The sequence below is a fragment of the Lepidochelys olivacea genome, assembly GCF_965140295.1.
Source record: "Lepidochelys olivacea isolate rLepOli2 genome assembly, chromosome: 10".
NCBI lineage: Eukaryota > Metazoa > Chordata > Testudines > Cheloniidae > Lepidochelys > Lepidochelys olivacea.
In genome coordinates this window covers 13146975-13156844 of record NC_140420.1, presented here as the reverse complement: position 1 = coordinate 13156844, position 9870 = coordinate 13146975, and the positions used below count along the sequence as shown (strand labels likewise).

Genomic DNA, 9870 nt, shown 5'->3' with positions numbered 1-9870 from the left:
CAGGCGGACGTTTCCTTTCAGTTACATTGTTGTGTAGCTATTGGCTTCTTTAGTGTTACACCCAAGTAATGAAGAGGAAAATTGGGCCCTCAGAATGCCAGTATGTCTCTTTGAAGTAAGGAGTCAAGTCTGCTCCTTTTTACACCAGTGTTAATCTGGAGTTAATTCCACTAAAATTGTGGGGTTTTTTGGGTTTACATAAGTGTACTTGAGAGAAGAATTTGGTCCAAGTTGCTCCTGGTCATGGGAATGAAAGTCATTGCTAGTGGATGGCATTTCCAAAGGGCCCTCAGGGAGTGAGGCATTGAAAGTCAATGGGAATTGGGTGTCTAATGCCAATTGGAAAGCCCCACCAGTGTCTATATTGATGCTGGGAGAGGGTTATGTAGATGGGGTGAAGGTTAGTCCAGTGTATCAGAATGGAGTTGCATGTGTATACTAGGACAGAGGTCAGTAGGGAGGGCAGCTGGCTGACGCAAGGACAATATGGATGTATGTCTGCTCGCTCCTCTTGTATTGTGTGGGATGACGATTGGAAGTATGGCTGTCTATACCACTGGGAGGGGCTGGGGAATTTGGTCAGGTCCTAAACTGTGTGCCTGAGGTGATCATCTGGTGTTCCCAGGGCAGGTATCAGTGCTGGGGGAGGGGTGGTCCAAGTGGACATGCCGTTTCATATTTGGATCAAAAGGAAGTCTGTCTTTGTGTTCAAAGGAAAGTGTTTGATCCCCACATAAATAATGTCCATATGCTGTGCATGAGATTGGAAGAGCCAGGGTTCTGCAGGCCAGGACTGCGGGTGGGGACGGGAAAAGCTTTCACATCTCTTGCCTGCACTCTGCCTGAGTCTTGCCAGCACTATTATCCCCGTATTTTGCAAGGTGCTGAGCACCATCTGGAGGGTACTGAGTGACTTCATTCACACCGAAGATCACAGATTTGCCAGCCTCAGACATTCATATGTCAAGAGTCAGACCCACAAAAAACATGAAATTGGTTTAAAAATCATGAGATTTTTAAAAATAAGAAATTCTAGGTTATTTTTATTTACTTTTTTTGAGCCTTTAGTGTTCACGCTTTCAAGTTTTACTTCATAACCATAAATACTAGAAATTTACTTTAAGGGAGAATCTCTACTTTTTTAAAATCACATGACTCCAAGAACTTGGGTGTTGACAAAAACACTGATTATCATAAGTCTGATTAGAGTTGGCAACACAGAGCTGATGGAGGTGGAGAGTACTCAGCATTTCCCAGGAGACACTCAGCATTTTGCAGAACTGGGTCCTTAATCCTTCATTAGCAGCATGAACACCTAATTCACTCACTAATTATTTTGAAACAAACAAAACAGATGAGGATGGGTGTAATTTGGTTTGAGTCAGAAGTGAAGCTTTGCGCCTTTGGATGCAGATTCCTCTTCCATCGCTGTGCAGATCACGGTGAGCCTTCTACGGTGCCCTGCAGACAGTGCTGATCCTCAGCAGACGGCATGGTCATAGTAGCTGATGGATATACCAGACCAGTATGGTACACAGGTAAGTGTCATGTGTGCTGGGATTAATGGTCACATGTTATAGTTGCGGGCTAATAATAATAATACCTAGCGACTGTCTAATGTTTTTCATCCACAGATCTCAAAGAGCTTTACAAAGGAGTTCAGTACCGCTATCCCTATTTTATAGCTAATACTCAAAACACTGTCAAAGTTGAAATACATATTTCCATTGAATGTTACCTGTTAAATTCAAAATTCATTCATGTAACCGGCCTGGGTATGTGAAACTTCACCAGCTGTCCAGAGAACTGGGAATCCATCAGCTGATGTCAGAGCCACCACCCAAACATTTCCAGCTCACGTTAAAAAAAAGGTACAAGAAATTAAATCTACCCGTCACCAAATAAAAGGCCATAGTCTACTGTTCATTGTTGTACAAAATTCCCATCGACACAAACTTCACTTATCAATTTAACTTTTAGGTGTTCAAACTGGACTCCAATATTGTGGATGCAATTCTGCACCTGCAATTTGCAGGGGCAATTTATTACGCCCACAACTAACCCCATTATAATGCCTCATTGCCTGATTTGAAGCTGCACACTGCAATCATATCGCAAGGCTTCTGAATGAGGGCGACTGCATCCACAACATGTGCCCACTATATCAGAGGCAGTTTGGGGGAAATGTAGGCCTAAATTCTTCTCCATCTGTCCTGGTGTGACTTACTGTCCTGCACTTCACAGCATTGCCAGCTCCTGTGATTTTATCATGAGTCTTGAAATATTTGGTGTTTTTCTGAAAGACCCTGTTCCTGGCAGCATGTGGTTAGAGGGAAATCTCAGCTAAAAATAAAAGTTTCTAGATTTCACGGTTTCCCAGAACAGCTGGAAAACAGGCCCCAAACACACCTGGAACCCACTGGTAAGTCAGGAATTTCAAGTCTTCCTCATTGCTGCGCTGCAGAGAATATATGAATCGTTGCAGCTACCAAGCTCTGGCTCTTTAACTCAAGCTGGGGCAGTTCATGCTGGTTGTTCTGGAGGTCCCCAGTTCTCTCACTAGTGTGTCAGTGAAGAGGGTGGTTGTCCCCACCCTAAAGACCCCCAAACCAGAAGACAAGTAAAAAAGAACCTGAAAACATTATTTTAAAAATACTCTCCTGCCTTTGGGGGCCCTGACTCATGATTTTTGAATGCTGGGGTTGGCAATGCTGCATGTATTGGCATCTAATTCTTTACTCTGATCTTCCAATATCTTTTTTAACATAAGTTAAAAAGTGTGTGTGTTTATTTTATATTTACAAAAAATACATGCCCTTATGCCACAAAGCAAAGGGTTCCAGCCAGCCCTTCAGTTTTTAAGTAATGAGTCCAGCCAGGGAACAAAAACTATAGTGCTGGTTAGAAAACTTATTCACTACTGCAATCATGCATAACACAACAAGAAGCCACCAGCTCTCTACAGTATTAATTTGCACAAAATAAAGGCAACTAAAGGGGAGTTTAGAGCATTCCCTTGCAGAAGCCCAGGCAGGCCTGGTGCTAGCTGGGCAGAAGGGAAAAGGTAAATTAAAACACGTTAGCAGCACATTAAAGAAGTCAATACAAAGCACAACTTTGACTCAGGGCAGGTTGGTGGTGGTTCTTCTAATGCATATAAAGCAGCCGGTTTGACAGCACTGGAGAGTAAAGCCCTCCATTTATTCATAGACCAGACACAGCTCAAGCAAGGACAGTGCAAGCTACGGCTACTGCCCTACCTTAACTGGAAGCATTCCAGCTCCAGGACAGAGTGGGCAATTCATCCCCTTGGCCTCTTTGCTCAGACTGCCAACAATGAAGCCACTTGTAATGGTGGTTTTGTGACACCTCTTCACTAGGAGCTGACTGAGTCCAACTCATTTCACATAGGCCACTGAGCCACCAGCAGATGATAAACACAGTCACTGCCAAGCCAAGCGTGATTAGAACCAACAGCTTAGCATGGAGTGAAAGGCTAGCTAGCTCCTGAGCCACCTCACTCCCTTTGGTAAGATATTGATGTTTGAATACAAGCGCTGGGCCAGATTTTACAAGCAGTTGCCCCAGTGTAAATCCAGAATAACTCTATTAAAGGCAATGGACTTACTCCAGATTTACACTGGGACATCTGAGACAAGAAATGGGCCCATTGCTTCCAAGAGCTGTGGAGAACTGTAGATTTCCTTTCGTGCCGGTGCATCTCTCTGTTAAGTGTCTGTCTGTATTGAAGACCCCATAATGGGTGTTATAGGGCCAGATCCTCAGCTGGCGTAAGTCCACGTAGCTACACTGAAGAAAAATTGATGGAACTCCACTGAGGCCAAGGGCAAATGTTGGTGTGAATCAGTGTGATGGTCAGGGCTGATATTTCCTCTCTATTCCAGCGGCTCCACTTTCTCTCTAGACTTCCCTTCATGCAATAATTCTGAGCTGTCTTGTCAGCACAATTTCGTAGCATGCAATGCCACAGGTTTGCCTTTCTTGCAGTATTTTTGAGCACGCTTTTTGGGATCACTCTTTTGAAATATTGTAGGAATGGCAATACCATGGTATTTCTGCCAGTTCCTATCCAGCTCCTCGTCATGTTGTAGAGCTACTCTGAACAGAGATGGGCTTTTCCGATGGTAGTAATTAAAAAAACCCTAAAGTTTGCCTGATCTTATTTATACTCTGATATAATGCAAAGCCCTACCAAGTAATACTTTCCACTTCTTCCATCATGGGATCTTAAAGTCCTTTTGATGGTTGATTAAATAAACCTCACAACTGCAAGATATGCAGGTAGTGCTATCTCCGTTTTACAGCTACAAAACAAAAGGCACAGAAGAACTTTCTTCAGGGGACACAGAAAGCTTACTCCAGAACTGGGAGTAGATCCCAGATCTCCTGGCACCCAGGCCTGAACTTTAGGCACAAGGCCATCCTTCCCCACAATAAATGTCTGTCAAGTGGAGCTGTCATCTAAAAAATGTTCTGACAGTTTCCTTCTTTTGGAGAGAAGACTGTTGAATTCTTTACTGGGGATAAACACTATAAATCGGCAGGAAAGGAGGTGAAGACTCAGGGCTAGGTTCTGATCTCTTTTACTCTGATGTAAATCAGGGGCAACATCATTATCTCAGTGTACGCTGGATATACAATGGTGTTTTTGAGATCAGAATCTGGCTCCCATTATCTAGCTTCTAAGATTCTATTTGCTCCATGCTGAAAATATAAGGGTCAGATTCTGATCTCAGTTACATCAGTGTAAATTAAGAGCAACTTCATGGCCTTCAATAAAGGTAGTCTGGATTTAGACTGATGTAATAGATGAGAGTCTGGCCCTAATTATCTACTTCTACCATACAAATTATATTTAATGAACTGAAGTACATATGGAGGTCAGGACATTAAAGGCTCGAAAAGGCCCCAAAATATGCAACCTGTGTTTACCCAAAACAGAGACATCTGTATCTCCAAATTTAGAAATGATTTTCCTCTTTCCAAATGGGTAATAAATCAGCAAGCATGGTACATATTTTTTTTCTATTTTGAATTCTGTTAACTGACAATTTAACCTAAAAGCCTTTGTATTTTCTACTTGTACAGCTGTAAATAGAGACTGACAGTTTATTTTCAACATCCTGGGGTTTTTTTTTTTTTTTTTTTAAAAAACATTTGAAATAAATACTTATAGGTCCATGACAGACGGGTAGCTGATGCTCCATAGCAATCTCGTGGAGCTGTCACACTCTGTGATCGGTCTTTTACAAACACAAACACTGTTGATTTCTTATCAAATGTAAAACCTCCACTGCTCTTTCTTAAATGGTTACTACTAGCATGAAATTGACATTGTGAATCACATGTGACACTGACTTGTCTGCCTTGTAATTGATCTGTGCTTAGGAAAGAGACAGAGCCTGTACAAGCTTCAGTCCCAATCACTGACTTTTCAGCACACACCAAACTCCCAGCAATCTGCTGAGGATCCTAGTGATAACAAATTGTTGCAAATGATAGAAAACTATAAGGAGGAGAGAGGGAGAAAAAGAGCTTGATTCATCTAAGGGGTTGGGTTTTTTTTTTACACTGATTCTCTGAGGTGTCAATTTCAATTTCAATTGATTCATTATTATGCATCTCAAACTGCTGTAATTGGCTGCTACAGAAATGTATTCCTTTTTGTAAAAAAAAAAAAAGGAGGAGGAGGGATGTGAGATGGCACATTAAAGAGGTTTTGGAAGCTGCCTGGGCCATCCTGAGATTGGCAGAAAAAAAGAGATTGGCAAGTTAACGGGATCCCATTCTGTTTGGTTAACCAAATGCCATTTGAAAACAAAAGTCTGTCCGGGTGTCAGTGTCAGAATGAAATTGCAAACAGATCGCTCAGGCTCCAGGAACCGGTGCTGCCGCCTACCATCTAATCGTAATATCACCACCTACTAGCATAAGGGGGCTTTCTTTTCAGTTCTTCTTATTGCGGTGTGGTCATTCTGGCTTGTGTTCAGTGCAGGCAAGGCCATGCTAGAGATTTGCAGATCCCTCACCATTTCTCTCCTCCCCACTTCTTTTTATTTCTCAGTGTCAGCCTATATCTGCCTACTAGCTAACACGTTATCGTTGTCCAAGAAATTCACAGCATTCCTTTCCAGGACAGAACATTACTAATGATTCCTCAGGACTCAGCTCTTTTATATAACACAGGTTAAAGGGATCAAAAAAAGCTTTTCTGATCCTCCCAGTCAGGCAGCCAGAGTTCCTCATCTCTTTGGGTGAAATATCATAAACCAGTTAGTGCCGTGAATTTGGATGACCATATAAAATAAAAAGCAGTATGTTAATTAAATATCTATAGAGAAGCATTGTGTGACTATATAATTATGTTATTATTAGTCAGGAGTTTGAGGCTGAGTTGTAATAGATTATAGCACTCTAAAATTTAATCTGAAATATATTTGTTACCATGGAGCAATGATGTCACTAGTATGAGTGACATCCGTAAATAAAGAATTAAATTAGTTTCTGAAATGATCTAGCACCCGATGCTGTGTATGTGTAAGCTTAATGTTACCCAGGTGAGCAATCTCATTGAACTCAGTAGGATCATTCGCTAGTGTCCAATATAGCACGTCTTTAGGGATCGCAGGATCAGGACCTTATATTTTATATCACAGGTTGTGAAAACTCATAGTTATTGTGATACCTATGCTCACTTCTGTGTTAAACATATGTATGTATGTATCGGTGTGTGTATATGTATGTATCAGCAAAGGCTCAAATTTACAGATTTTCAGAGTTCATTGCAAACAGTTGCTTGACTCTGGGTAATCACTGGTTTATTTATAGTTGTTTGGAGGGCACTGGGAGGGGTGCTGTATGTGCTATCCACTGCAAGAAGTTTAACTTAATGCGATGTCACATTTAATTTATTGAATGCACCCAGTTGCTATGGCACTGAGCACATAAAAATCAATCAACAAATAAGTGAAATTGGTGTCAATGGGAATTTTGTACAAAGATGAACAGTAGAATACAGCCCTTCATTTGGTGAGGGAATGATATAATTTTTTTTAACCTTTTTTGAATGTAGCTTTACCTCCTCTTCTTGGAAGGGGTGCCTTGCCAGGTGCAGAGCTATAGTATGTCTGTGTTGATTTTGTTCAAGAATAATAAATATGTTTTTCTTTTCCCAGATTTATTGAGATCTTTGACATTCCAGGGTAGAAATTTTCATATTCAAGTCTAAAACTGACTGGCTAGTGCGACCAAAGGAGATGAAGCTCGGTAACAGAATAACAAATGTATTTCTGAGAGAACCCTTTGAAATGTAATGATGACTATTTTGAGAACCAGGCAGAGTAGAGAGTAAATGGTAATTCTTCCAGGATTCTTCAGGTAGGTGATGGTGAAATAAATCTGGTCAACATTTTCAAAATATTGGGTCCTTCTTTCGATGCCTGAATGTGAGAGTCTAAGGTCATCACAAGGATTTTGCCCACAGTGCATTTTCTAAACAAGTGCTAATCCACAAAAGATGTATTCACAACTGGTTCTGTCCCCCACAAAAATATGTTGTAGGATGTAAGTGTGCAAATAAAATCTTCAAAAAACAAAACCAAACCCCAAAACCAACAACAAAACTTTCCTTCCAGTCAGGCACTATCAGACAGTTTAAACCCTGGTCTCAGAAAAATTAGGATTTTACAAAGTACAGTGAAAATAGTGTATAATCCCTCTAAAAGTCACTGTGTTCTGGATTAGAAGAAGGGAAGAAAAATTCCATGGGGGAAACCGACACATAGGAAAGCTAGATACTCCATTTTGGGCCTTGTGGCGGGATGCCTTCTGGTTAAACACGAGTCCCCTAAACTCCCCATAATTGTCCAAATCACTATTGATAATCATCGGAACAACAGGTTTACAAACCAAAACAGTAAATCCTGATGAATAATCTAAGGAGGACAATTAATTACACGTAGCTTTCTTTTTGCTGTGCAGCTGCAGGATACTTCATGAAAGATTTCCAAAAGACATGATTATATTCCATCAGTTCTAGGAGCTAGAGAGTGAACCCAGAGTGGCGACTGGCTCAGACTCACAATGATAAATATGTCAAGGTATCAAAATCATTTATTTCTCCACATACCAGGGCTCAAGGTTAGGCTGAGGCTTACTGCCCCTATCCAAGCACCCAGACGCACAGGGGCAAATTCTCTCTCTGTGGCCATAACTCCATTTTCAAAAGCATCTAAGTGACTTAGAGGCCTATATTGATTTATTTATGGTTTCTCACTTTGGGTTTTTCTTACCCCTCTCTGTCCCACCTTTGTGCACACAGCACATTTCAACCTGCCAATCAGGATACTGTAGGACCTTATGAAGTAGCCTTTGAATCAGGTCTGAAGTCAATGAAAAGACTTCCCTTGATTTCAGACAGACTTTGGAACAGGCCTCCTGGGCTTTTGTTTTGAAGCAAGCCCCACAATGCTCCCCCCCCACCATTACCCTGTAAAGCCCTTGGTGTGTCAAGGGAGTTATTGGGCATGGGATTTTTATCATATCTCCCGCTCCCCAGCTCTCCAACAGGATGGTATCGTTGGGGCTGCTGGAAAGCAGAGGGCTTGGGATACAGATTTTGTACAACCCCCAGGCACTCTTGATTATTCCTGGCCTCTGGAGAGCACATTGTGGGGTGAGGTGTGGAGGAGCCATCAAAGGGAAATACTCTGGACTTTCTTCACCCATCCTGCAGTGTGCAGTGGGAAGGCAGAGAGAGAGGGAGGGCCAGGCTCCTGGCCAGTCCTGTCTTTCTGAAGAGCCGGGAAGGGGGTGGGGGGAAATGAAAACTTTAAGGTATATGAACTGTGAAATTAAATCGAAATACTCAAATAAGGAATCAAATAACAACATAAGCAAAGATGTTTACCAGGGCTTGAAGTTAAATACAGATTTTTTTTTCCATAACACAAAATGCAATAAAGTTCTGCGGAATGTTAAAAATAATGTACAGTGGGAAAATGTTCCCTGCTGCCATAAAACTTGTTGTGCAGTGTCGCTTACCAGGTATCAGTCCAGGAGCAGAAAGAAGCACCTCAGCCAGGATCTCACTGCCCAAAGGAATCACAGTAATACTTAGTAGGCATAGTGCCTTTCTTATCTGCACTGTATCTAACAAACAGTCCTTAATGAATCTGCCATGCAGCTCTTAGAACTGCCAAGAACCCTAGCAAAGGGCCTGCCTGGAGTCTGTGATCCGGATCTATTCAAAGGGTCAAAGTCCACACTGACATTACACCCCTTTGGCTTCATTGGAGCTGCACAGGGTGTGAGTCAGTTCGGAACACGGCCCGATATGCTTCATTGTCCATCTGGACTGTCCAGTGCCTGGTTAAAAGCTGAAGTTTTCTGTCCAAGGAAATTGCTGCCTCACAGAATGCTTATTTCTTGACTATTCCCCTTCTTTCTCCCATAGCGTATCGGACATTAACGCCCCGAACTGACAGCACAAAGGCAGCATCTGGATAGCATAGCCTGTGGCTCTCGAGTCACGGCTGGTGGACTTGTGGCACACTCAGATATATTCATTAAAACACTAATCAAGCAGAAGCTCGTTTGTGGAATTGTCTTGGAATAAAAAAATGGCCAAAGTAAAACTGCTGCAGTCCTGAACTACTCCTGCGATAAAAGAGATTTGACAGCCCAATCCAGTTAACTCCATCCTTGCCTTTTGACTGCGAACACATTTTTTGTCTGTTCGCAGTGAAATGTTAAGACTCTACCACCCAGGTACAATATATCAGGCTACAGCAGAGAACAGGAGTGTATTTACTTTGACATGTTGTACCTGGTTTCTTGTTCAGCAAAAAA

General features: G+C 41.9%; 1 long non-coding RNA gene across 1 annotated transcript; it reads left to right on the top strand.

Annotated features, from left to right (window-relative positions):
* The first annotated feature begins 1418 nt into the window (after nucleotides 1-1418).
* LOC311527744 lies at nucleotides 1419-9614 on the top strand. The gene is made up of 4 exons (XR_014713435.1): nucleotides 1419-1538; nucleotides 7197-7398; nucleotides 8002-8120; nucleotides 9476-9614. It is a non-coding gene; the product is annotated as an uncharacterized lncRNA (long non-coding RNA).
* Nucleotides 9615-9870: the final 256 nt, after the last annotated feature.